Source organism: Helicoverpa zea, chromosome 19, assembly GCF_022581195.2.
Source record: "Helicoverpa zea isolate HzStark_Cry1AcR chromosome 19, ilHelZeax1.1, whole genome shotgun sequence".
Taxonomy (NCBI): domain Eukaryota; kingdom Metazoa; phylum Arthropoda; class Insecta; order Lepidoptera; family Noctuidae; genus Helicoverpa; species Helicoverpa zea.
Genome location: NC_061470.1, coordinates 1,604,764 through 1,631,187, shown reverse-complemented (window position 1 = coordinate 1,631,187; position 26,424 = coordinate 1,604,764). Strand labels below are relative to the sequence as shown.

At 35.0% G+C, this 26,424-nt stretch overlaps 1 protein-coding gene across 1 annotated transcript in view; it reads right to left on the bottom strand.

Annotated features, from left to right (window-relative positions):
- Positions 1-25,050, bottom strand: part of LOC124639498 — a 67,520-nt gene extending 42,470 nt beyond the window's left edge. The window contains exon 1 of the mRNA XM_047176887.1: positions 24,912-25,050. The gene's annotated coding sequence lies outside the window, so the exon portion shown is untranslated. The remainder of the gene's footprint in view (positions 1-24,911) is intronic.
- Between the last annotated feature and the right edge of the window lie 1,374 nt (positions 25,051-26,424).

The following is a 26,424-nucleotide window of genomic DNA, read 5'->3' as shown; positions in this document are numbered from 1 at the left end:
ACTATACTATATTCTTGTAACTTATGGGTTTTATAGGTGGTTATAAGTAACTGACACTTGAGTATTGGAGCAGGTTAGCGTTTCCACATGTGTGGTAACGTTCAGGGTCAAATAAACAACTTTTGATATGCAGTTCTGTTGAGCAAAAGATTGATTATTGCAAATTAGCTTACATTATGTAAGATCGAGTTTATTTTTATCGTAATTACAGGTTATGTTTATAGTTGAGAAACATATTCTACAATGGAAGGAAATTGATTGACTGGAAAGCTTAAACTTATTATTTTTATGTTAAATTATGGTCATTGCCAATCATTGTCCCAAAACTATATAGATTTGGCAATATATTGCAGTCAAATAAGAAAGATTTTTTTTGTATGCCATACAACTAAAACTGTATATTACTATTAATTTATTTATACTATAAAAAGCCTACAAATACATAAAACATTTTTAGACATCTGGCTATCACTTTTCAAAATAGCAATCACTGATATTCCAAAATTAGTCTACATAAATAATTTTCACATTTATGATAATTCCAAAATATACGATTTTAATTTCATTTCAATAAACAGTTTCGTAACTGGTTTTGTATTTTTGAAAATACAAGTAATACAAAAAAGAGGGGTGAAAGTAAAACTGACGTTTTGAATATTTTTCATATGAGTCACTATGTTCTTTTGATATCATTTATTTCAAGTTGGGTTCGTTAATATGTCCGAAAATTATTCTTATTTATAAAATTCTAGTTTTTTTTTTCTACACTATGATGTGTTCTATAAACTACTTTTTAGATAGATAGAATTTTTAGATTATATGAATCTTACTTTTTAGGTTTTAGGTTATTTTTGCGTTCTGCAGACACGAAATAAGAATGTTATTTAAAAATACCTAATTCCAATTCACTTATGATTTCGATATACTGTTTAAAATTGTTGAAAATTCCTTTTATTGATTCATATTAAAAAGTTCCCTCGGCAAGTATTTTTAGGACGATGCAGTATACTTTATTTTTATATAAAACAGTCCTTGATTACTTTTTATAAACCCGTTACGCATATTATCAACATATTTCTTTACACCTTAATCTTCAAATCCAATTTGAACCTGCTGACAAGCAACAGTAAAAACTTCGGTAGAAAGTTAATCCAACTGTATAAAGTAGGTATGCAAAAACTGCAGTAAAATACTTTCGAAGCTTTAAATTATTGGAACTTATGTGAATGGTTCTGACATTGACATTCATATTCCAAGTAAGTATTTTACAAAAAAAGATAACGGTGGAGATGCATTTTGAATGTCCAAGCGATGAGTTACCGGCCAGACAGGTGAAATTTTGGTTATAAAGGCGATCTTCCTTCAGCAAACAAATTATGAAGTGGTTCTCAATATGATCAAAATGCAGTGTAATAAGTGATATGTTCAGCATAAACGCAGTTACATACACCCGTATATAACTGCGTTTAATGGCTCCTACTGTATCAAAAGACTACTACTATGAGATGATGATGGGACTAGAAAACTTCGAGTCCCATCGTCTTGAAGACCTTGATGGTAAACGCCTGGCCCGTAAAACTCGTCCTAAACCGACGCGACGCATAATTATACCTTTAATGCAAACGGAGAGCTCTACTGTGCATCATGTGACCGAGTTTTTAAAAACAAATTCGGGTTCGCAAGTCACTACCGGGCCCATGAGCGAAGACAAATTGCCGGGAATTAACAGGGTGTCGCCGGCGACGGACACGTCTGGGAGGACATCATCATCATCAAAAGACAGAGAGATACCTATGTTAGTAAATCAATTACTCCATAGATACTATGATAAAGCTTATGAGTTTGCTGGTTTGGACACTCTAACTACTAAACAGATGACAGAACAGGAACTACTGAACGGATGTGATTGGGCTACTTTTTATATGGAGTACACGAAGTATTTCCCACGAAAAACGGGTGCTGTATTCAATTATCAGTTTTTAATAAAATTGTATTTTAAGATTAAAGTAACCACGACATCAAATCTCGCATAGGTAATCTATGATGCATCAATTTCAATAACGGCACAAAGATCGTGCAACCATCTGCCTACACACAACTAGCTAGAGTAGAATATTATCGATTATTTACAGTTTTATCGATACATCGGACTTTCGTGCCGATCGAATTGCAATCGATTTGATTCCTTCCCTAAAGAGAGATTACTAACATATTGACATGGTTTTGAAGGTCGTTATGGGAAATGATTCGTGGGTTTTTCAAGGGCTTGGAGAAATAGCTTTCTTTTACGGTATATAAATTGTAGAGTATTCGTCTTCATAAATCGATTAAGCAAAGTATTGAGGATTAATATAGGCGTAACAAAGAGAACTACTTTATGTAACCGAAGTAGATAAATATGGTCTATAGTCGTCCTCGGTTCTAACACAGATCTAATACAGAGTAAAGAATTAAGCCAGTATTTCTTGATTAGTAAGTACAATCAATCTAATTAACAAACTTTCGAACTTTAAGGATAACTGAATGTTAATATAATGATGTTAAGAGTTTGTCACACAACCCTTTGATACATAGACTATAGTAATTGTTTTTACAATTACACTTAAAGGAGAAAGAAAGTGCGTTTAATTTATCTATTTACCAGTTTGTCTTTATTCCCCACCTCTCAAAACCTGAAATATAAACACCAAACCCGCTAAAAAACTGAAGAATCTCACTAATCTTTTGAAGGCGCTATAAAAGAACTTGTCCAACGCGTGCAAATCTAATGAGACATGCGAAATTATTACAATTCCCCGCCTAGCACATAATACTCGCTATTAAAATTTTCTCACATGCTAATTTCGTGCACGCGATACTATTAGACCAAGTAAACTCAATAATAACATAGTTATTATTATCAACTTACTTATTAGTTAGGTCAATTGACACTTTTAATATAGTACGACTTTCAAGGAGTTGAAGCATATGAAGAAATAGAGCTACAAAAATATTTTTTTCACAGAATTTTAGCCTTATTTCCTCATCAAAATGCATATTGTTTTGTATCTTTGCTTGGACGCACTAATATCAGGAACCAATTAGATTTTTCAGAGTTAGATAGCAACATTTTTTGATTATTTTAGAAACAAAAAATATATACTTACAGAGTTAACGCTTTTATTTTAAGTACCTACCTACACATATGTTTTCAGAAATCTGTAAATAACTCTGCCCATTTTATTAAGAGGCTATGTATGCTTCTTTTTATACAGCTGCATGAAGCAGGTCGTACGGGACGAAGGTGAAACCTCTGATTGAAGCTTGTAACTTTTAATGTTATATGAACATGGGAATAGCTAAGAAAAACTCCTTTCTAATTCAACCTATTTCAAACTTATACTTAGACGAGTCTAGATTAAAATTAATTGCCTATTACTTGCCTCTGGATACAAATTAGTCCAATTCTTTCAACACCATGTTTAATCTACTTGAAACTGTCGTTGCACACACAAATACTCTACAATTATGAGCTTGAACGAGTTACATTACAAGTACAGGCGAGCACAAAAGTGGTTCAACCCGTTATGTGTAATTAAGATCAATGCTGATTGAATTGCTGACTAGAAATGTGTAGATAGGCACTGATTTTAATCGTTGTGATTTTATAGCAGAATGTTTAATTCTTCGGCATACATCTGAATGTATTACTACTTTTCTCAGTCCACCGACTGCATAAACGTCATTTTTCTTGAAAAAACTGTTTACTATTAAGTTTTACGTACAATTAACCATGAATTTTGAAATAAAAACTAAAAAAAAAAAACAACACACTCTTCACAACACTTAAAATATACAACAATCTGCCAATAACCCGGTTATAAAAAAAAAACAAATGAAACCAACACAACCTTAACCCAAATAAGAAAAAGACATAACAAAAGAAAATCGAAACAATAGCAACAACATCACATCGTAAGCATTAAGTTCGCGACAGTACTTGCGCGTACGCATCGACACATCGATATATGCTTCCTAGTGGGAAATACTCTAATCCGTTATATGACTGACGATCGCGTCTGACTTGGCAGACATTTGTAATAGTTAGACTAATTACTAGGTGAGGTAATTAGTGACAGTAGGTAAGTGAGAAGAAATATTTTCTAAGTGATTTCTTAATGATTTTTTATTTCTTTTTACTGAAATTATTTGGACGAAAGAGCGAGTGGACATAGAAAAGTTATTGTAAAAGTGTGTGAAATAGGTAATCCTGACTCTTCTATCCTCTCTCCTGTGTATAAGTAATGATCAAGGATAAAGATGAGTAGGTAAATACTCGTTTAAATAAAATTTCTGATAGGATAGGATACAATTTCACCCAAGTGCTGGAAATAATTCGATCAGTATGCGGGTGGAACTGCGGGGAAAAACTAGTTTTAGATATTGATATGACTTCTATATTCCAATGAATTAAGTTGATTTTTTAATGTTAGATAAAGATACTTTATTTTGTAAAAACATTGTAAAAAGCACAGGTGTTATAATAAGTAGTGTCAACTCATGTTTTGCCTTGCGATGGCGTACAAAAGTATGAACTTACTAGACTCCTTACACTTACTGAAACATTATGTATCAGTAACTTCCCTATTTACACAGCAAGTGATCGTAGCTTGAATCCAACAGTTACCGTTCAAATCCCAAGGCAGATGACCGTCGCAAAGGGTAACCTACTTTCAATTGTAGCCTTCGTTAAACACATTTAGCTTAAAGTTTAAGCACTAGAATCCGTGTGCTGTTACTTGGTAATTTCATATGTTTAAGTGGTGAGTTTTACTTTTGAGAGGATACAAGTATTGATTGATGTAAATTATAATGTTATTAGGTTAAGAAGAAGTTAGAGTGTTAAGTTTCTACCCTATGTACGACTCGAACTTTCGAAAGATATCCCCGAATTCTCAGGGTTCCCATCATCGTTAGGATCTGGGCCTGATGATAATGAGACTACTTGGGAAGTATAAACAAAAAAAGAATAGGTCAAATCGGTTGGTAAATGACAGAGAATGAGAAAAGAAAACAAACATAATTGAGAATCGCCTCCTTTTTGAGAAGTCGGTTATAAATGAAAACCATATATTTTTCTTGATATTATCGAATAACTCCAGTGAAACGAAGAATTTGTTAGCCATAAGCCACAAAGCCATGTAAGCCGACCCTACGCGGAATTTAAGTAAACATTTAAACAAGTTGGTTTAATAATTAAGTTGTTCCGTTTATTTAAATTCAAAAGCTTTTAGTGAAGGTGCGGCAGATACATAATATTATTTCATCAAACAACAAACTAACCACTTAATAATGTAAATAAATAATGGATATTTCATAAACATTGAAATTCCTTTCTAGTGATTTCACGTGGTTTGCGTTAGGTTCTATAACTTCTTGGATGAATTTCCTAGTGTTTAGGTAAAATTCATCATCATCATCATCTCAGCCATAGGACGTCCACTGCTGGACATAGGCCTCCCCTTTTGATCTCCAGAGATACCTGTTGAAGGCGACCAGCATCCAGCGTAAAATTAGTACTGGCGTACAGCGTAAAATTAAAAATAACAAAATAAAACGCGTGCTCATCAAAATCTCCATTTTGTTTATTCAGCAATTTAATGTTGACGAAAACTTAGCATCGTCAAGTCTAAACATTAAAATGTTGATGCAACCGGCCGTTAGAGCAGCTCATTTACATTTCCCTCATAAAAAGAAACTCAAAGCCGTCACATTACAAAATATGCAATGTAACTCACCATAAACCATCGCATATGGTCATTATGGACATTTGGACCTATGATTATCCACCATTTGACTACCAACTGATGGTGTTTATATAGATTTTTCTCGCAATTTCCTAGCATTACGCTCGCATTTCACGTAATCTGTAACTGGTACACGGGAGATCCGACGGAAAGTATTAATTTCCGACGGTATAGAAAGCTGCTCCGATCGAACACTAGAATATAGTCGCAGATTATCTTAGATAACATCTTGAACGTATAAAGTAAAATCCAACACGACTCATTCATATCAGAAAGCTTACAATTCGATTAAAGTTAAAAGAGGTCGCAAGTGTGAAGGAATGTATCACAAAAAAACTATTCTGTAATGATCTATTGTGAACAGAAAGCAAAAGTTTTAATATAATCTTGTTAGCACGACCTTAGACCTTAACTTTCGCTGTCTCTAAACAAAATAACAATAAAACTTCCGCAAAGTCATTGTGAACTTGAAATGAAAATAAAGAAAGGCTGTATGTGTTTAATCCTTGGCCACGTTCCCGCCAAAAGTTTGACAGTGACAATTAAATGACATGAGATGTGCAATCAACAAAATGGCGGTTACCTACAGTTTTTGTTTTAAGAAGAAACTGCGAAGAAGGCAGTTTTTGGCAAGAATGATTTTTGGTTGGTATAGAAGCAGCAAGTTTGATAACAGTTAAGGTACTTAACCTAAAAACGTCTTGTTAGCTGCTAAAACTGACTTAATGTGAGAGTGGTTAAAATATATGACGTAGGTAATGTACTCAAGTTTACTCAATAGGCACCACATTAAAACACCGCATGATCGTTAAATATTACGTAAAGTTTACAGTTTACAATACAATAACATTTTCTACAAAATGTATTAAAAACCAACGCTGAAAATAGTTATTTCAAACAACATTTCTTTGTAATTGCAATTTCAAAGAAAATATTTACTATAGTCCCCCGCCAATAAACTTCGCATTCCTGAAGTTAGATATTTGACTGTTAACAAATGCGCAGGCTTTTGTTCGTACAGATCGTTTCGGCTTCTATTGACTCAACAATTCTCTAACAACAAAGCGTGACTGGCATGCGTGAGGTAGTAAATGGCTAACTTCATAAATGCAAAGATAGGCGGGATCTGTACTATAAATCGGTATATCATTTAAGAACCTTCCGTTGTCTCTTATAATTTCGCCATCTCCCTAGCCTATTCCCAACTATTTTGGGGTCGGCTTCCAGTCTAACTGGATACAGCTGAGTACCAGAGTTACCCGGGCAGCCCGATACCTCTAGGTAAGGCCTAATACTTAATTATCTCTCTATGACTTCGTTCACACAAAAACCGCTCCTATTAACACCGTAACAAATATGATCCAGCATGCAAAATAAACTGCATTCCTGCCTATTAACCAGCGATATGCAATCTGCATTGCATATACATGGAGCGTAGTTAAAATGATATAGCCGTTCCCCTCAGGTGCATACCACGGTATGTCGAGCAAGTTATATATGTACGATAATTTTCACATTTCCGCAATTTACCTACTTCTATGGTATTAATTGATATAATTGTGATTAGGAGGAGTTCTGTGTGTGGAATTATCTGAAAGCAATGTAAAGATTGATTTCTTTCGCTTATTTTATCTTAATTATTTTCTCAAATAAGTAGATAGACCTGCTGCACTTGCGGCGAATTGCATCATTCAACTTTAATGATAACCAAACCATAACCAGCCGTATACAGCCCATTGGTCAAATTGCGATTTGAAAACTGAAAATGGTTCGGATATCTTTACAAGTAAGTTTCTTTCTTTCTTTCTAACTCACCGTTAATGTTCAAAATTTGATCTAACTGTACAATAAATAGAACCACACCAAAAGATACATAGTATGGAACAGACCTACCTAACACAAGGCGAAAATACCCACAACCCACGATCTAAGAATACACCACAGTTTCGTACAGGGCCAAATGACAATAACAACTTGGTTGTGTTGAAAAGATAGAACCTAGTCAGTCTAGGCAATATCATAATTCTACGCCTACGATCAATTCACGATAATACACGACTATTGCTTTCAAAACAAAAGACAACTCCAGTCGTTGACACATTCGGGTATTCAATCTAATCATATAGCTAGATGGTGGAGATTAGCGCGTTGAAGCAACTAAACAATCTTCTCAGCTTGATATTAATATAGATTGACTAAAACTAATTTGAGCAAACTGCAAACGGATCGCAGATTTCTTTCGGATACAAGTAGGTACACACCCACAGGCACCAATTTCTTCATAATTGTTTTTTCTTTTTCTTATAAAGCGTAATAATATAATTAAAGTAAAACCGGACAATGTCGCCAAAGAGTGCCAAAAATATACACTGCTTTAAGGGCCGATTCTTTAATCGCCAGATAACTTTTATCTAAAGAAATGTTTGACATTTTACGAGTAACAACTTTTGTATAGAAAATATGTCAAACCACTACATTTATTCCTCAGTAGAAGGTAGAGACGATTTAAAAATTGGCTTTGAATTAAATAAAAATACATTAAATCTTCGACTTAACTCAATATCTTTCCATAGTACAAGCACTAAAATTAACGATTAATGAGATTAACTTGTGGGTAGTTGTGACAGATAGACGTATTTTTATTGCTCCATAATTTAATATTTATTTAAAATTAGAAATTCTTCTATTTTCGTAAATACATGTATTGATTTGGCTCTATAACTCACCTTCGCTCACTTTACCACAATAATCACAACATTTCCTAAACATCACAAGCATGGACAACAAACTTGCACAGAGCGTGGTTGATTTGGAGAAATTCTTCAGTTCCCGAATGCAGGAGTATGAAAATAAGCTTCTGAAGGTTGCTGCTGGCAGTGCTCCTAAACATCCTGACCTGGCTTCGCTCTCAACGGAATTCCTGGAGTTCAAAAGTTTTGTTTGTCAGACACTGAAACTTCTGAAAGCACAGACTGAGCTCCTTTCCCGTGCCCTGGACAAACATGAAACTACTATGCGTAGGAAGATCCTGCTGTTCCACGGTGTTCCAGAGAAGACTAACGAGAAGCTCAATGAGACTGTCCTGGACGTCGTTGTCAAGCGCATGAAGGTGGATGATGCCTGCTTGGACATTTTTGAGGTTTGCCACAGACTTGGTGCCTCACAGGGTAAAACCAGGCCTGTGCTGGTACGCTTCAGGGACATGGAGCACCGTCGTGTTGTCTGGGACAACAAAACCTTACTTAAAGGCTCAGGTATCACAATATCTGAGTTTCTCACTAAGACGCGACATCAAGTTTTTGTTGCTGCCCGGAAACATTTTGGGATAAGTAGCTGTTGGTCCGCGGAAGGGAAGATCATCGTCCAAGCGGCAGATAAGTCTCGTCGTAAGATCTCCAATATGGGTGAGCTAGATGATCTCATAGCATTGTTTCCCGCTAGTGCTGATGTAGGGACTGCTGGAGGAAGTTCGTTGCCTTCAGTGCCTAGCATTTCTCCACAAGCTGCTGCCAAGAAGACGAAGACGCTGAGGAAGGCGCGTCGCTAAATGTATATTTTGTCTTGTTTTTTCTATGCTACTTTCCGCTTTAACCTCCTTATTTTATAGTTCCTTCTCGTGTGTTACACTTTTTGTGAGTGCTAAGTCGGTACTTTTTCGACCAAGTTCGGTTTTATTTTTATTTTAAGCCGGTAGTTAGTTTTTTATTTATTTTTAGATTTCACTTCACCTAATGTTTTATGTTTGGTTAGTTTGACAATGACAGGTCAATTTGACGTTTTGTTGTCACCCTCTTTCTTTTTTTTTTTTTTTTTATAATTTGTAGTATGTTATTCTCATATAGCTGACTGATGTTTGTCCTTATACTTGTGTTGCCACCTTCATTTTTTTTTTTTTTTTTTATGCTGTTACTCTCTTTTTCTGACTGATATTATTAATTATATCTAGTGTTTACTGATTCTTGTGTGTGCGTGTATTCTTTTCTCTTCTTACTGTTTGTTTTACTCTTATGCGAATGGGTGAGTTAAAATAGCCAAGAGTTATTGGTAATTTATTTTTGTTTTGTTAATGTACTTTTATTTTATATTTTTAAGTTGCGTATTTTTATTTATTTATTTTAATATTTTATTGGTATATTTTTATTTGCATGTCTATGTGTGATTTCAACTTAGACGATAGTTTTTTCTCTTGCTCTTCAACTTCCAACAGTTTTGTCAGCGCTGATGGCGACTCTTCTGCTCCCTTGACGTTGGGTGATCAGATCTCCTCACTTCTGTCGCCTTATCCTAATAATTTCAACATAGCCCACATAAATGCTCAAAGTGTTCCTGGTCATCACTCCGACCTTCTGGCATCTATTGACAGTGCGCACCTTGACGCTTTGTTGATTTCCGAGTCCTTTTTGAAACCTTCGCTTCTGTCTGCTCACTATGCCCTCCCTGGTTTTGTTCTGGTTCGGAACGACAGAACGGGAAAGGGAGGTGGGGGTGTTGCCATGTACTTGCGGGCTGATGTCCCGTATAAGATCATCAGTGCTTCCCCTTCATTATACTCGGAATCAGCAGAGCATCTATTTCTTGAAGTTATCTTAAATCACACTAAGATGCTTCTTGGAGTAGTCTATAGTCCAAACCTCCATATTAATTACTTTGACATGTTAGATTCGCTGTTGAATGATTATTGCCCGTTGTACGAGCATATAGTCATGATGGGTGATTTTAACACTTGTCTACTGAAGGATGACAGTCGAGCGCTTAAACTTAATTCTCTTCTTTCTTCTTTCAATCTTAGTATTTTACCTCTCTCTGCTACTCACCACTTTCCCAATTGTACTCCTTCCTTGTTAGATCTTATGATTGTGTCTAAGATCAGTAATATTTCTTTTCACGGACAGCTTACTGCTTGTTTTTCCTACCACGATTTCATCTTTCTATCTTACAGGATTCGTCCTCCTAAGCGAAAGCCACAGTACCTTTTCCTTCGGAATTACAAGGGCATTGACTTGGAGGCATTGACGCGTGATGCTGATCTCATTGACTGGACCTGTGTATTGGAGAGCACCTGCATCAACGAAATGGTAGACTGCTTCAACCTTAAATTACTACGTTTGTTTGACAGCCATGCCCCCATTCGTCGTGTTAAAGTTAGGAATATTCCGGCTCCCTGGCTCACTCCTGCCATTAAAGAATTGATGGCCAGTCGGGATAGGGCGAAGAGGAGGCTGAAGCGTAGTCCATCTGAGCGCAACCTTTTTGCTTACAAAACTTTACGTAACCGCTGCAGTCGAATGTGTAGAGATGCTAAGAGACGCTACTTCCACAATTCTCTCGATAATCGTAGCTCCTCCGAGGTTTGGAAATTCCTTAAATCGATCGGTATCGGCAAGGCTGAGGCTACTTATAGTGGTGACACTGACGTGTGTGCTCTTAACAATTACTTCTCCTCTCCTCCAGTTCGTTTGGCTGCACACGTCAGAGCCAGTACATTGAGTCAGCTGGCCAGTCTGCCGTTGCCTGATTGTCCTCCATACGAGTGGTGTGCTGTGACCTCCGATGATGTGAAGAAGTCTATTCTGGCGATTTCATCTAATGCGGTAGGTAATGACGATATATGCTCTAGAATGATATCCCTTACTCTTTCCTCTGTCCTTCCTGTTTTGACTCATATTTTAAATTTTTCCTTATTCTCCGGTTCCTTCCCTGATCTGTGGAAAGCAGCGATTGTCATTCCTTTACCCAAAATTGTACATCCTGCTGCTTTAACCGATTTTAGACCCATCTCAATCCTCCCTTTCCTTTCCAAAGTTCTTGAGCATTTAGTTCATCGTCAGTTGTCTGCGTATATATCCAGAATGGACCTGCTGAGTCCTTTTCAATCTGGCTTTCGGCCTGGTCACAGTACATCAACAGCACTGCTGAAGGTCACCGATGATATTCGCCTTGCGATGGAAAACAAATCTCTCACCTTACTAGTTCTTCTTGACTTTAGCAGTGCATTCAACTCTGTTGATTTTGATATTCTTCTCGGCATTCTAAAATCTTTAAACTTTTCCCCTTCCACCCTAAGTTGGTTTGATTCGTATTTAAAAGGCCGTTCACAACGTGTCCGCCTTGGTAACCTTACCTCTGGCTGGTGCAATCTCTCTGCTGGTGTACCTCAAGGTGGCGTTCTCTCTCCTCTCCTGTTTTCTATTTTCATTGACTCTGTCACAAAGGTCATTTCTTCCCACTTCCATCTCTATGCAGACGACTTGCAGCTTTACAGACATTTTCCCTGTGCTGATGCAGAAGCTGCCGTTGCTGCCATGAATCGTGACCTGGATGCGATTTGTGATTGGGCGCAGTCCTTTGGACTGCAAATTAATCCCAGGAAGTCTCAGGCCATGATTATTGGCAGCAGATACATGCGTAGCAGGCTAGATGTTGCGTCACTACCACCACTGTGTTTGAATGGGGTTCAGATTGACTACGCTAATTCAGCGAAAAACTTGGGTGTTACTCTTGATACCTACTTATCGTGGTCAGCTCAGGTCAATGAAGTTAGTCGCAAAGTTCACTATACTTTTCATACGCTGAAATGTCTTCAACAGTTTTTGCCCTTGAAAACCAAGATTTCACTTGCTCAGACTCTCATCCAACCCATTATAGATTACGCTGATGCCTGTTATTTGGATGCCACCGAGGAGCTTTTAAATAAACTTGAGCGCTTGCAAAATCTTTGTATTCGTTTTGTCTTTAATCTTAAAAAGTATGATCATGTTTCACAATTTCGCAAGGATCTCAAGTGGCTCCCTATTCGTCTTCGCAGGAACACTCGCATTCTGTGTCTTTTATTTAATATCCTTTTCAATCCTAAATCTCCTTCGTACCTGCGGGAACGTTTCTCCTTTCTCCGCTCACCTGATGCGTCCTGCAGGACTCATCTCAAATCCTTACTTAAAATCCCTTCCCACTCCACTGATTTCTACTCCTACTCCTTCACCGTGCACGCTGTACGGTTATGGAACAATTTGCCGCCTGAGCTGAGGAGCTGCCAAACTGTTGCTTTATTTAAACGGAAGTTGAAGGAACATTATTTGTCCTTATCATCATAGACGCATATAGTATTTAGTGTATTTTTTTATATATATATATATATTTTATATATATTTTACATATGTATTTAGGTTAATGTTAGTATTTATTTTTAGTTATAGCTTCTTTCTTTTTTTACACACTATCTGCATCTCTTCTTATTCTAACTCTCCCATAACGGGCCAGCTGGAAGAAATTTCTCTTGAAATAAGCTGTGCCTATGTACTATATGTTCTATCTTTCTTCTTTTCTGTATTCTGTGTGTGTATCTGTGTACATGAACTATTAAATAAATAAATAAATAAATAAATAAAAATAACCGTTTATCTCGACACTAAACAAATTGCACGCCATTCAGAAATAGTATTTTGACACTAATGATAGTTACGCTTAATCAATTACGGACCGCAAGTCGAGTGCAAAAAACTAGCGCGCATTTACTTAGCAAATAAAAACTATTTAATTTGCTACTGCTTTTAACTTGAAGTTAGGGTTGCCAGGTCCAAATATTCATGTAGACATTTAGAGTCATTAATTGTTTAATAATTAATTATGGCATGTATTAGGCAATAATTTTTGGAAATCTCGGGGGATTTTTTCTACTCTGCAGCTTACTCACTAAATATTGCAATGTGTAACAACTTAGATAAAACCAAAAACCATCAAAAAAAAGTTTTCACACTCACAAAAACAGTTTTAGACTCAATTTAAAGACATAAAATTAATTACGCTATTTTGTAAAAAGTCGCCGGCATAAATTGAGGCCTGATTTTAGTCTTACTCTTTTAATTTTCAGTAGGTTCCAAAAATATTAAGAACAATCCAAATGCTGAATTATGTTTCAGTTTAAATAAATCCGATCGATTGGCAGCCCTAGTGAATACTGCATTCTATCTAACATAGCGAGTGCTCATTAGGCCTCTTTGGTAGTAGTTAAGTCCCCATTAAGATCACGGCTGCATTTCTCATCTAAAACATACACTGATCCTAGACTCGTTGCCTCAGTTAGCAAAAAATCTATTTGAATTTTGTGTGCAAATCTTATACATTTCAAGTTAAAACTAGTACGAGGTACTCACATGTATATTTTTTAAGTTTTCGAAATCAATATAATTCTTCATTCATGAACGTATTTTCAGTCTTAGGAAACTGTAGACAACATTTTGAGATCATGGCCGCCTTGCTTGCATTATTACGGTGTCCAGAAGATAGGTACTTTTTTGCGGATATAATCTTAAACTATACAAAAGAGTTTCCAAATATTGTTTCACAAAAAACATACCCCTTCTTTGCAGTCGGATAAAACTACCTAGCCTTATCAGCTTTTTTTTATACATTCGTGGTTATTTTATTCTAAAAATTTTGTACCCAACTCGAATAAATGTATCAAAACTTTTGTAACATAAAACAATAGGTTCAAAGTAAACGAAAATAAGCCCTCTTACATTAATCAATTACACGACCAGCAAAAGCCTACACACACGCATCGAACCATTACATACAGCCACTAAATTTAATCTGAATCACAGCTATACTTTCCATTTTCTTAGGTACGTTATTTCGGTAATAATTTAACGGTCCCCGTATGTTCTGAGAGCATTTGCATGAAGTAGGTCATAGCGTGCGCGCGCATCTGATCGACACAGTTATGTCGATCAACCGGTACTCTATGGTGTATGGCTATTATGATTTTTGGTTTATATTCTGTGGAGCATCTTTTGATATGTTGTTACGTGTATGTTTTACTTGGTTGGTTAATTTTAATTGATTTGATTAAATGAAAGAGATAAGCGTAAAATCAAAATGCAAATGGGTCCAAAATCGGCAATTTTTAAGTGTTGTAAAGTACAAAACATACCCATCTACTAAATATTTAAGAGCTCTACATAATTTACAAATATCAATATATTTACAGCAAATTGCAATGCAATGCCAGCCTTTTGCTTGTAGGAAAAAGTACTAGTATATTATTTGCGTTCTAAAGAATCCAGATCAAGTATTCTCCTTGCCAACCAAATCTATAACCAACACAATGACCTCTTATCACACATCTATTAATATTAATTATATAAAAACCATAAAACCATTTACAGCCCACCAATATAACATTTAACTACACCGCATAAAATTAAACCAGCCGTTAAATACTAGGTAACTTTAACTACAAAGATGTGCGCTAAGATAACTTGACTAATGAACCGCTTTCTCAATCACACTTAACTTTCACGGTTAACTGCCATAACTGACCTTCAGTTAAAAACAATGTATAAATTCGTTAACACGTTGTTACAATGTTTTAAACTCACGCACAGTATGAGAACTAGCTGTTTCTCGTGGATTCGCCTACATGCTGTAAAAAGATAACTTGCTGCGGAAGAATTTGGATTCCCGCGGCCCCGCGCCCACGCGCAAGGAGGACACAGGGGGGTTTTAGCCGGTAAGAGTCCGGCACACCCCTCCGCCTCTCCCTAGGCGGAGGAAGTCCATGAGGATTTCCCCCTCCAAAAAAAAAGGGGATAACTTACCGCAACTCGGTCAACTTATGGTTCTTTCTCAATCTCAAGACTATCTGTCTACCAAATTACATTAAAATCGGGTCAATTATGTGATGGAGTGTCTTTGCAAATGTGAAGTGTTTGTATGAATATTTTAAAGAATTAAATTCTTTACTGAACAGATAAATCTTCGCCATCAAATTGACTGAATTTTTTACATCTCACCAAGAACATCATCATCATCCTCCGAGCCTTTTCCCAACTATGTTGGGGTCGGCTTCCAGTCTAACCGGATTCAGCTGAGTACCAGTGCTTTACAAGAAGCGACTGCCTATCTGACCTCCTCAACCCAGTTACCCAGGCAACCCGATACCCCTTGGTTAGACTGGTGTCAGACTTACTGGCTTCTGACTACCCGTAACGACTGTCAAGGATGTTCAATGACAACCGGGACCTACAGTTTAACGTGCCATCCGAAACACAGTCAATGGTGTCTAAGATATACTTAGAAAGTACATACAAACTTAGAAAAGTTGCATTGGTACTTGCCTGCACTTCTTGCACTTCTTGCACTTCTTGACATATAACATTTTTGTGCGTCTGAGTACAAATACCTACAAATATTGTAAATGCGAAAGTATCTATCTGTCTGTCTAACTTTCACGCTAAAAGTACAGAGTCGTTGGAAATATAACTTAATACCTACACAGATATAATCTAGCTAGATCCTGACAAACGACACTGGTTACTTACCCGCTTAGAGAACGTAGTTTTCCTAGGACGTGGGTGAAACCACAGGGAATAGTTGCTCTTACCATAAATCTCAAAGTCATTATAATAATGTACAAACTTATTTGACCTACAGAAAAGCTGCAATTCACGCCGAAAGTATGTGGCAGTAACAAAACATATTCACTGTCACTACTTTTACTGTCAAGTATAATGAGTGTTAAATAAACTGATAGATATTTAATTATTTATGTCGATCATTAATTGTGTTAAAAACTCTGGATTATTTCATGCCACTATCTCACTTAGCCCAAAGTTCACCGATAACATAAACGTTGGTGTGTCTTAAAACAAAAGTTTACTTTGAAAATTCTACGTGTAAATTCATAGTACATAACATTGGACTTTAGTCACTAACTTAAAGTCATAGAAAATTTTAAGATTTGCAACACAATAAAGATGTGAATTCTGCGAAGTTCTAAATGAAATAAGGTTTCCTTTCACATATGACTTCAATGGGTTATTTATAAAAGCGTCAATAAATTATGTTTTATGTAATTATTATTACTTGGGTGGTCCCTAGACGTACAATATCATTGTGCAATATTACAAAAAAAAAAAATTAAATACCTCTATATTGTGCAATTCAAATTTTAGTCTCTATCTTCAATATTAACCCTAGGTACACGATGTATTTAGCACAATTTAATTGATCTTCAAGGGAACGTCTTAGTAAGTTATTACAATAATCTAAAAAGCAATTGAATACAAGGTAAAAGCATATTAAGATATATCGTCTCTCCATTCAGACTAAGAGAACACAGACTGATGAAATTGCAATTTATATGCAAAAGCATGTTATCAAGGCTACTATCACGTTTCTACTAATGCAGTCGTAACTACTCGATATTATTATTGCATTTCCAAGACTAATCTACACTTAATATAGTACATCAATACTTGATATAGCTAGTAGAGGTAAAGCTGCAAGTTGTACGTTTGTTTGAACACAATGAACATCAAAATCAAAAAATCAATATCAATAAGGCATTTACTCAAAGTTAGCTGAAAATAAGCACTTTAAAGATCAAGATTACAAAAGAGTCCCCCAATATCGAAAGCCCTTCACCAGTCCTGAAACTATTTGGCACCTTACTTTGTTTTTGCACTACAATTGTGTTTATCTCGTGTCAATAAATTGATATTCTATTTTGCTTCTTTTATTTTCAGAATTGCCTCACAAACTCACAAACTTCATTACAAATTAACAGCCGTTCCCAAAAATCTATCTAAGTATCTCCTAATTCGCTTACTAGAGATACAATTTTGACATTGGCCTTACAATGTCAATTTTGTATTTCTAGTGAGCAAAACTTGAACAAAGATTGAATATCGGAAACGGCTGTGACGAAAAATGAAAAACAAAACACGAGCGGCTAGTGACGAAGTAGTATTAACGGGTAAAACCTCAGAGCAAAACTAGTCGCCATTATAAATGACTACAGACGCTAGATCAAGTCCAAATGTTCACCACATTAAGATAATACCTGTCTTATAAATTACAAAATGCTTAATCATGATTTAAACTTTCTAGACTCCGTTGGATTTGTGTATGAGGAAAATTTTGCATTTTGATCATTCATCTTAAACTTTCTTGGTCAATGTCTGTCAGTCATGTTATTAGATAGATAAAATACTAAAGGAGTTATTTTCGAATTCGTTTTATTGAAAAAGTAGAATCCAAAATATCTTTATTTTTACCATCCAACTACAAAGGATAAGCATTGCCATCCACCATGGTAATACCGTAGTAACTATTATATGTATAATCTGTGGTAATACTGCCAGCCTTTTGTGCACGCTCCCAGTCGACAGCGATGAGGAAATTTTTTTTCGACGCTTTCAAGTATTTACTTATTTAACTTGTAAAGAACTCTGTAACCATTTTTGTTGTAAATAAAAGTTTAGTTTCAAGGTATATTGTCTTTGTTTTTTTCCAAACATGAGTATTTAATTGATTCCTAGGATACACGTCTATTTCGGGTCGGGCCGAATTAAATCTAAACAGTTCTTTGGAAAAACATATTTACATTGTTTTTTTATTATTTTACTTTCCCCAAGAATGCCACGTATCAATCTCTCTCAGTGCAAAGTTTTATCATCATCGTCAGCGCAAGTAAACATGAGTTGCAACAATAGCAGACAAGTTATTAACCCTTGGGCTTCGTAGCTCGAAGGTCAAGCGATGGTTTAACCCAGGCATTGTATCAAAACGTTCTGAGTGACGTCCAAATTACTGCACTTGCATTTCTTTTTCAATTAAACGGAGATAAATAATAATGACTCAAGAAATCTTTATAATAACAAGGCTACAATTATTACCATTCTACACATATCTACATTGCGCTCTTATGCATCAAAGAATATCAAACACTCTATATAAAAAACATAACTAAGTTTCTAGTACAGTCAAGTAAGCTTAGTTAGTAATAATGTTAAACCGACTTCTCAATAAAAAAGAGGTTCTGAATTCGACGGTTTTACAGGCATATCTACACTAATATTATAGAGAGGAAAGATTTGTTTATTTGAAACTAGCTTTTGCCCGCGACTTCGTTCACGTGGAATAGTGACTTCCGGCAGATTTATGGTTTGACCAATAGATGGCGGTATATGTCCGGAATAAATTTTATTTTTTATTTTTGTATTTCTTTGTAATAAAAACTATCCTATGTCCTTTCTCAAGTTCCAGACTATGTCTGTACCAAATTTCACACAAATCAGTCCATTAGTTTAGGCGTGAAGAAAAGACAGACAGACAAAAAGACAGACAGACAGAAAGACAGACAGACAGAGTTACTTTCACATTTATAATATTAGTTAGGATGGTCAGGGTCCAAAACTACTGAACCAATTTGAAGAATTCTTTTACTGTTGGGAAGCTACCTCTACATTATCCCCGGTGAACATAGGCTATATTTTATATGGTACAGGCAGCAGCTGCCACGGGATGCGGGTAAAACCGCGGGAAAACGGCTAGTATTCACTATAATTAGTCCAAAATAGTTACTCTACACGGATTACTTGCTAAAACAATGTTAGCAACACATAAGCTGTATTATGTTTGTTTATAGCGCCTGCCCGCGAATCGTAACCTAGTTCAGAGCTAGGACCACTTTCATAAAACCTGTATTATTTCACTCATTTTGCGCAACTGTCTTTGTAAACTGCTACATTTCGACTGCATGATGAGTGCTGTTAATGGTCTTCGAAGTGACTCTTTTAGTTAATGATGACAGGTTATCATCTCCCGAGCCTTTTCAGCTATGTTGGGGTCGGCTTTCAGTCTACCTGGATGCTGGAGCTGGGTAAAAGTGCTTTACAAAGAGCGACTGCCTATCTGATCTTCCCAACCCAGTTACCCGGGCAACCCAATACCCCTTGGTAAGACTGGTTGTCAGACTTTCCAGCTTCTGAATACCCGTAACGACTGCCAAAGATGTTCAATGAGGTATGATGGATAGGTATGTATAAAAATATACATATTCAAATTACCGATTTCAAAATTCTTAATACATATTTCGATATCACATTAAAAATTACTTGCTCTTGAAAGCAGTCGATCTTCAATCAAAGTATAATCAGATTAAAATATCGTTCTCGATATAATTTCGATGTATTAATTAATTTACAACTGATTAATTAGATGCATACTAATATCGATTTCACGATCAGTATAATATGTATCGGAATGGATGAATGTCAATAACCTCGGTTAATGATTTCATCTTTATAATAAGCTTGCTTGATAATGTTGAGTTAGAAGTTAACTAGGTTTTATGCGACGAGAAGGCGTATAATTAAAGTTAAGGTAGAATTGGTTTACATGATATTATCGTAAAAGATTTTTTCTTGCATCTAAATAAAGTGACACATAGGACCCTTACAAGGATTGTTACTATATATTTATTCTAGATCGAAGACAGAAAATATTTAACTCGATAATCAGTAAAAACTATATTACATTATTACAAAGCTGAAATAATATGAAAAATATTAGGTTATATTACTTATTTATTTTATTTATTCCTTTTTCAGGCAAGTAGGGCCCATAATATTAGGTTGCCCATTTATCAATGAAGGCTATAGCTACTTTTTATGCACTAAGTAGTCCTCTGAAAACGCTGGCGCAAGTTAGTCTCTTCATAAAATTAATAACTTTAATAACACAAAGATTTTATTTAGATAGTATTTCTGACGTCAAACCATAGTATTCAACGTACGCACAGAACTATCACAAACCAGTATTGCCATACAAAAATAAAGAATTAGCATATCATCAATATTTATATCCTTAGTTGGTCAATCAGGCAACATTATTATGAAATGTTAACATGGCTTTAAATGTTGTATTTTAATGTTTATATACAATTTTTATTGATAGTGAAATCGGCTTTCTCGTGGGTAACGAAAAAGTATTTGATGTTTAATAATTGTTATGTTTTTATCCTAGTTAAAACTAGAAAGAGTTGATTGATGCTTAGTCTTTTGAAGTCTAGACTTCAACTGAAAAAAAGACTGAGCATGCTTTCTTTTCAAGTTATTTTGACTATTTCTTTAAGTCTAGACTTCATAAGGCTAATTCTAAAATATCATACAAATATAAACATACTACAACTGTAGTCAAAACAACTAATATTGTACAGGCAAAAGTTTGTGAGTGTGTGTATGTTTTTTGTTAATTCTTCACACGATAACTGAGCGGATTCTGATGGAACTTGGCAATAATATAGCTATACATCAGAATAACATTATAGGATATTTTTATGGGAATTAATTCCTCCAAGAAGCGGGAAAAACAGCTGGCAATAGCTAGATAAAACAAAAGTCAAGTAAAAAAATACCAACAATCAAACTAAATCGATAGAAACATTCAGAAATCATGGTAAAACCATATAAACACATAAAACTCCTTATAGTAAGCAATCGAGAAATTTAATAAGCATAAAATCTAATTCACCACTGATTATGAAGATCGTAAATAATTTTCAAAATAATTATTAAAATTACTGTGAAATTATATTATATATATCTACAGTAGTGGCAATTCCGTCGTTTTAATTAATATTAAAATTAACTGCCTATTTCCTGTACAATTATAATTTATTAACACCTAGGCTTTTAATTATAGCTATAATTTATTTTTTATAATTAAAATATAAAACTGGTTTGATCGGTAATACGGACCTGGGTTTGCTGATAATTGCAGGCCGATTATTTAATAAAACGAATACATATTACAAATATTATGTGTATATACCTAGCTCCTACTACACTATCAATTAGCCAAAGCATCTTCCAAATAAAGTGAAAAAATGTTTACAAAGAAATTATTCCGGTAATAGTAGTTTTAGATTAAAACGGGGCACAAAATATTGAATAGTACATCCAACCATTGTAATTATTTTGCAATATGTAATTTTAAAGTCACTCAGAACATTTTACAACTTAAATGAAATGAAATCGTTTATTTTGCAAGTTGGACATAAAATCACTTTTACACGTCATTTTTAAGAATGCTGAGGTCAGCATTTCCTAATGACTGTTCCTGAGAAGAAATGCCGAAACAAACTCAAGGGTCATAGTCTCTTTTAAAGTCCAAACATGTTATAAATCAAATAATATTAGGTGTGAGTGTCACCATGTACGCGCGCGCTTGATAAAACTGAAAAAAAAAATACTTTCATAGACAATTTATTTGGAACACTCAAAATAAAATTTATTAAACACCAATTAAAATATCAAAGAGTATTTAAAATGAATTAAACACAAATTCCTAAGATCAACTTCCTTCTCGTAGATATTATATAAAAATACTCTGCTTGCGCGCGCGCACCCACGCGTAGATAATCATCTGGTAATTAGTTTAGGCTAAGTGGTCGCATACTAAATAATAAAGAGAGATTTTCTGAGCGAATCACTGTTTTATTTAGAGTTTTTTCTAGTAGTGTTTAATTTATTTTTCTCGTCAAATGTCTTTATTGAAAATAATTGCTGCCAGAGTTATAGGATAGAGACAGTTTTTCGTGTTCGTAGTTTTAAGTAAGCATAAAAGAGTATTAACACAGTAAAATATGAATACGAAAAAAAAAAACATCCGAATTGAGAACATCCTCCTTTCTCAAGAAGCTTATAACTTAGCTATCACTGTAAACCTATTGAACAAAGAGATATTAAAAATACGCATACCTACAGCTGCAATAACAAGAATGTGCATAATACAAACGCATAACAAATTATATTCGTATTGTTTATTGCATTCTATAATGGATAAAATAATGTGGTAATATTTAGTAATTCATCGGACATCACAATCGGGGCTAAACTAGTCTGAATAAAACTAGCTGTTTTCCCGCGGTTGTCCGTGTCCTGTGGGAACCTTTATTAGTGAAATAGTGTTGTATCCGAAAATAAACGAATTTTTCAAATTGATTCAGGAGTTTCAGTACTTTTAACGAAACATTCTACCCACAAACAAATAAAAAAGGTTTCCTCTTTTTTATATGTATTACTATAGTAGATAAATCTATTGACAATTTTAACAGGAAAACTAACGAAATAACTCTTTACTTAGATCTTACTAGACTGCTAAACGAAAATTATTAAACATACTTCATAATTCTTGAATGTGAAAGTTGCTCCACTAATGATCGGCTTCACATCTCGAGATATCAATGTCTCAATTTTATATTAACAAATATAAGTATGATTATAAGTGCTTAAAATTATTAAACTGTAGGTACTCATCTGTGTCAGACCGTCATACTTTAAATAAAGAAATTGTTCTACAAATTATACAGACAGATCAATCAAGTATTTTGTTTGACACTAGGCTTTACAATGAATAATTCCTTCCACAGTTTGTCTAGCTATACTTTTAGATAGCATTTCAAAACTCCTTGTAAAATGAACTTACTGAAGGAAAATGTGAAATCGATTAAAATAGAGCGAAATATAAAAGTTAATAATCTAAATTGAACAAAAAAGATTTTAAGTCTTCATATTCTCTATCCTATCTAATGCCTATGGCTAGAAAATATCATAATCAATGAAATTGAAGTTCATTGTCGAGAACAGGAAATAATGAATATCATACTTTTTAATTTAATCAAGAGAAATTTCGTGGTCGAGGTCTAATCAATTACTGACCTCTGTTTAAGCTTACACAATGGGACAAAAGATATATCATGCACTAAGAAACATAAGTATGAAATGCATAAGAAAGAAACAACTACTAAGAAAAATCTAATGCTTTTTCTGTCTGTAAAAAAATAAATAATGTATGAGGTTAGTCAAAAGCTTGTTATGTATAAAATACTGGCTCCCATTGGAGTTTTATCTGCATTTCGTAGGAAGAAAAATTTGACTATAGCCTTTCTCTATAAACGGGCTATCTAATATTGAACGATTTTTTCAGTAGATAACATTTACGTAGGTCTTCAACAATGTTACTAATTGAAATGTATGCTAAATTAACTCTATCTAACCAACCTTCTATTGTAACGCAAAATCTGTCTTATTTTAGAACGAAACCCAACTCTTAACGTAAAAAAGGAGGCATGATAGCTTTTTACTAAGTTTATGGCCTAGTTCTTTCAAGATACGAAAGAAACTGGAGGAAAAAGCTAGTTCATGAAGTTATCTAAATATATCATACCTAGAAGTTTTTTTCAACTTTAAAGAAAAGCCAATTAAACCGCGTGTAAATCAAGCTTAGTCATACAACATCATTAATTATAACGTCCGTCTTATTAATTAATAATTTACGCTGTGACTCGCTACTCTGGCCACTAGGGAGATAGCTCACTAGTGAACACTTTCATTCTCCATAGCCTACGAATTAAGGCAAACGTTAGTGCGATAAATATTTATCAGAAAGAAAGAAAATCATTCATTGACACTCCATGTGTTCTCATATAAGGAGATCAGCCAGCTACGCAGGACATATTATAGTGCATAAGCATTTGCTCAGACATAGGTGCACACACTATTTCTTCACTCTCATAGTCAAATAGAAGAAATGTGTGTGACAATTTAGGTCAAGCTAGTTAGTGCCTGACGCTGACTGGACCTAATAGGAGACCGAATAGAGTTATCAGAAGCAAGACCTGCAAATTGACATCTGCCTAGCCTTTTTTCAACTACGTTGGGGTCAGCTTCCAGTCTAACCGCATGCAGCGGAGTATCAGTGTTTTACAAGGAGCAGCTGCCTACACCTCCTCAATCCAGTTACGAGGGCAACCCAATATTCCTAAGTAAGACTGGTTGTCAGACTTACTGGCTTCTGACTACCCGTGACGACTGCCAAAGATGTACAATGACAGCACTTAAGAGAAAAAAATCTACTTAATTATCAACCTTCTTACTGTAGTTTTAAGATTGGAATTCGTGTGTGTTTGGTTACAATTTAGGTACTCTGATAAATCGCGAAGGCTTCGCAACTTTTACTCGAAAACTTTCGAGTTATTGCTATTAACCATGTGTTGGAAAATGTAGACAAAAGGCAATTTCGTTTTATTAGTTGTTTTGTAAATGGACGAAGATAGTTATGTATGTTTGTTAGGTAATAGGAATTCATAAATTTATGCCGCAGGAAAAATATATTTCAGTACAAAAAATAAAGGGTTTAGCTTATGGTAAAAAAAATAACCGTTGAAATGTTTTTCGAAAAATTGTTCTCGATTAATAAGAAACGGCTTTAAAAATAACTTGCTTACTAATTAATAAAATTAACACCTAAGTATATAAAAAGTTAATAATTATAACTTACCATAATAAAGTCCAATTAAAACACCAAAAAAATCCAAATTGAATCAAACAAATTTCAAAACATGCAACAAATAAAGTACACTGCACTGCACAGATTATAAAAGTCAAATTTTCGCGCGCAACAAACCATAGACGTTTTATTTTTATCGGTGCGTGCAAGCGCGCCTGCGTGCGGCTTTCTTGCCGGCCAGTGGTCAACTGCCTCCGACTACGTTTCGATGTATGCGCATCCATGATTCGAATCTCAAAACAAGTGAAATTTGCTGTATAATAAATTATATTGTATTATTTTTTTCAGATGTGCTGCTTCTTGGTTATCGAGAAATTTGATGATGAAGAAGTATTTATGCTGTAAACTTTTTTGGTTAAATAAGTACTGGCCATTTTCAGCATAGAGTTTATAACTGTTAACAACTTTTTCGTACCGTACCGTCTTTTATTTTTGCGAGTTTTTCAAAGGCTTCATTTTATTTACGAGCAATCTCCATTGTTTAACAAAGTTAACCTATGATGTACCTTAAACTTTCTCTCAACTGTTTTGTCAATATTATTCATAATTACTGGCCACAAAAAACTTTCTTTGGTGATGTATTTTGACGTAATGTAACGGGGAGAAAATTTTCATAGACAACTACAATATTGAGGTAGACAGCTCTAATTACGATTATGACTCGATAACTAATCGGTTTAACAACAAAGTTATCGATATATCGAATATATTGAACGTGAAAGCCGGTTCGAGAGCTCAGTTTGCAGTGCAGACCACGAAAGTGGCTAAGAGAGGCCTTAGCATTGAATGTAGAGAGGCACAAGTTATACGTATGTTATCTATACTTTAATTTATAAAGCTGAAATGTTTGTTTGCTTGTAGGTACCCTAAAGGCTCTGAAACTACTGAACTGATTTGAAAAATTATTTCATTATTGGAAAGCTACACTCTTCCCAAGTAACATTGGCTATATTTTATCCCGGTACTCGCAGTAGCGCTCACGGGACGCGAGTGAAACCGCGGACGAACGGCTAGTTACATAGTACGCTGGTGGCTGGGGAAACGTAAGTTACTTATGGCCACAGACCCACGGTAATAGGTTATATTGTTGGTAATCAAGTAAACTGTAAAATTAGCCAACGTTAAGGGAGAAATTATCGGGTGGCCTAAGGTTCAGGCACGATTTTCCAAGCGCGAAACTGATAATTACCAATGTTATACGCCACAAGAGGCTGGCAGCATTACTTACCTCTTTGGATCGCCATGCTAATCCGTTGTCCGAGGTAATAGCCAGCCTTTTGGTCACGAGATGCGTCAACCAGCCGCGTAGTGCTATTCTTTGTCTAAATCTTTATTTTAAAAATAAACTGACTCTCGTGGTTTTACCTACGTCTCAAGGAAACTACTTCCCATGTCGAGAATAAGAATTTTCTAATCAGACCCAGTAAGTAGTTTCTAAGCTTGGCGCTTTCAAAAACAAATTATTTATAATATTCCTATAAAAATGTGTTACTTATATTATGAA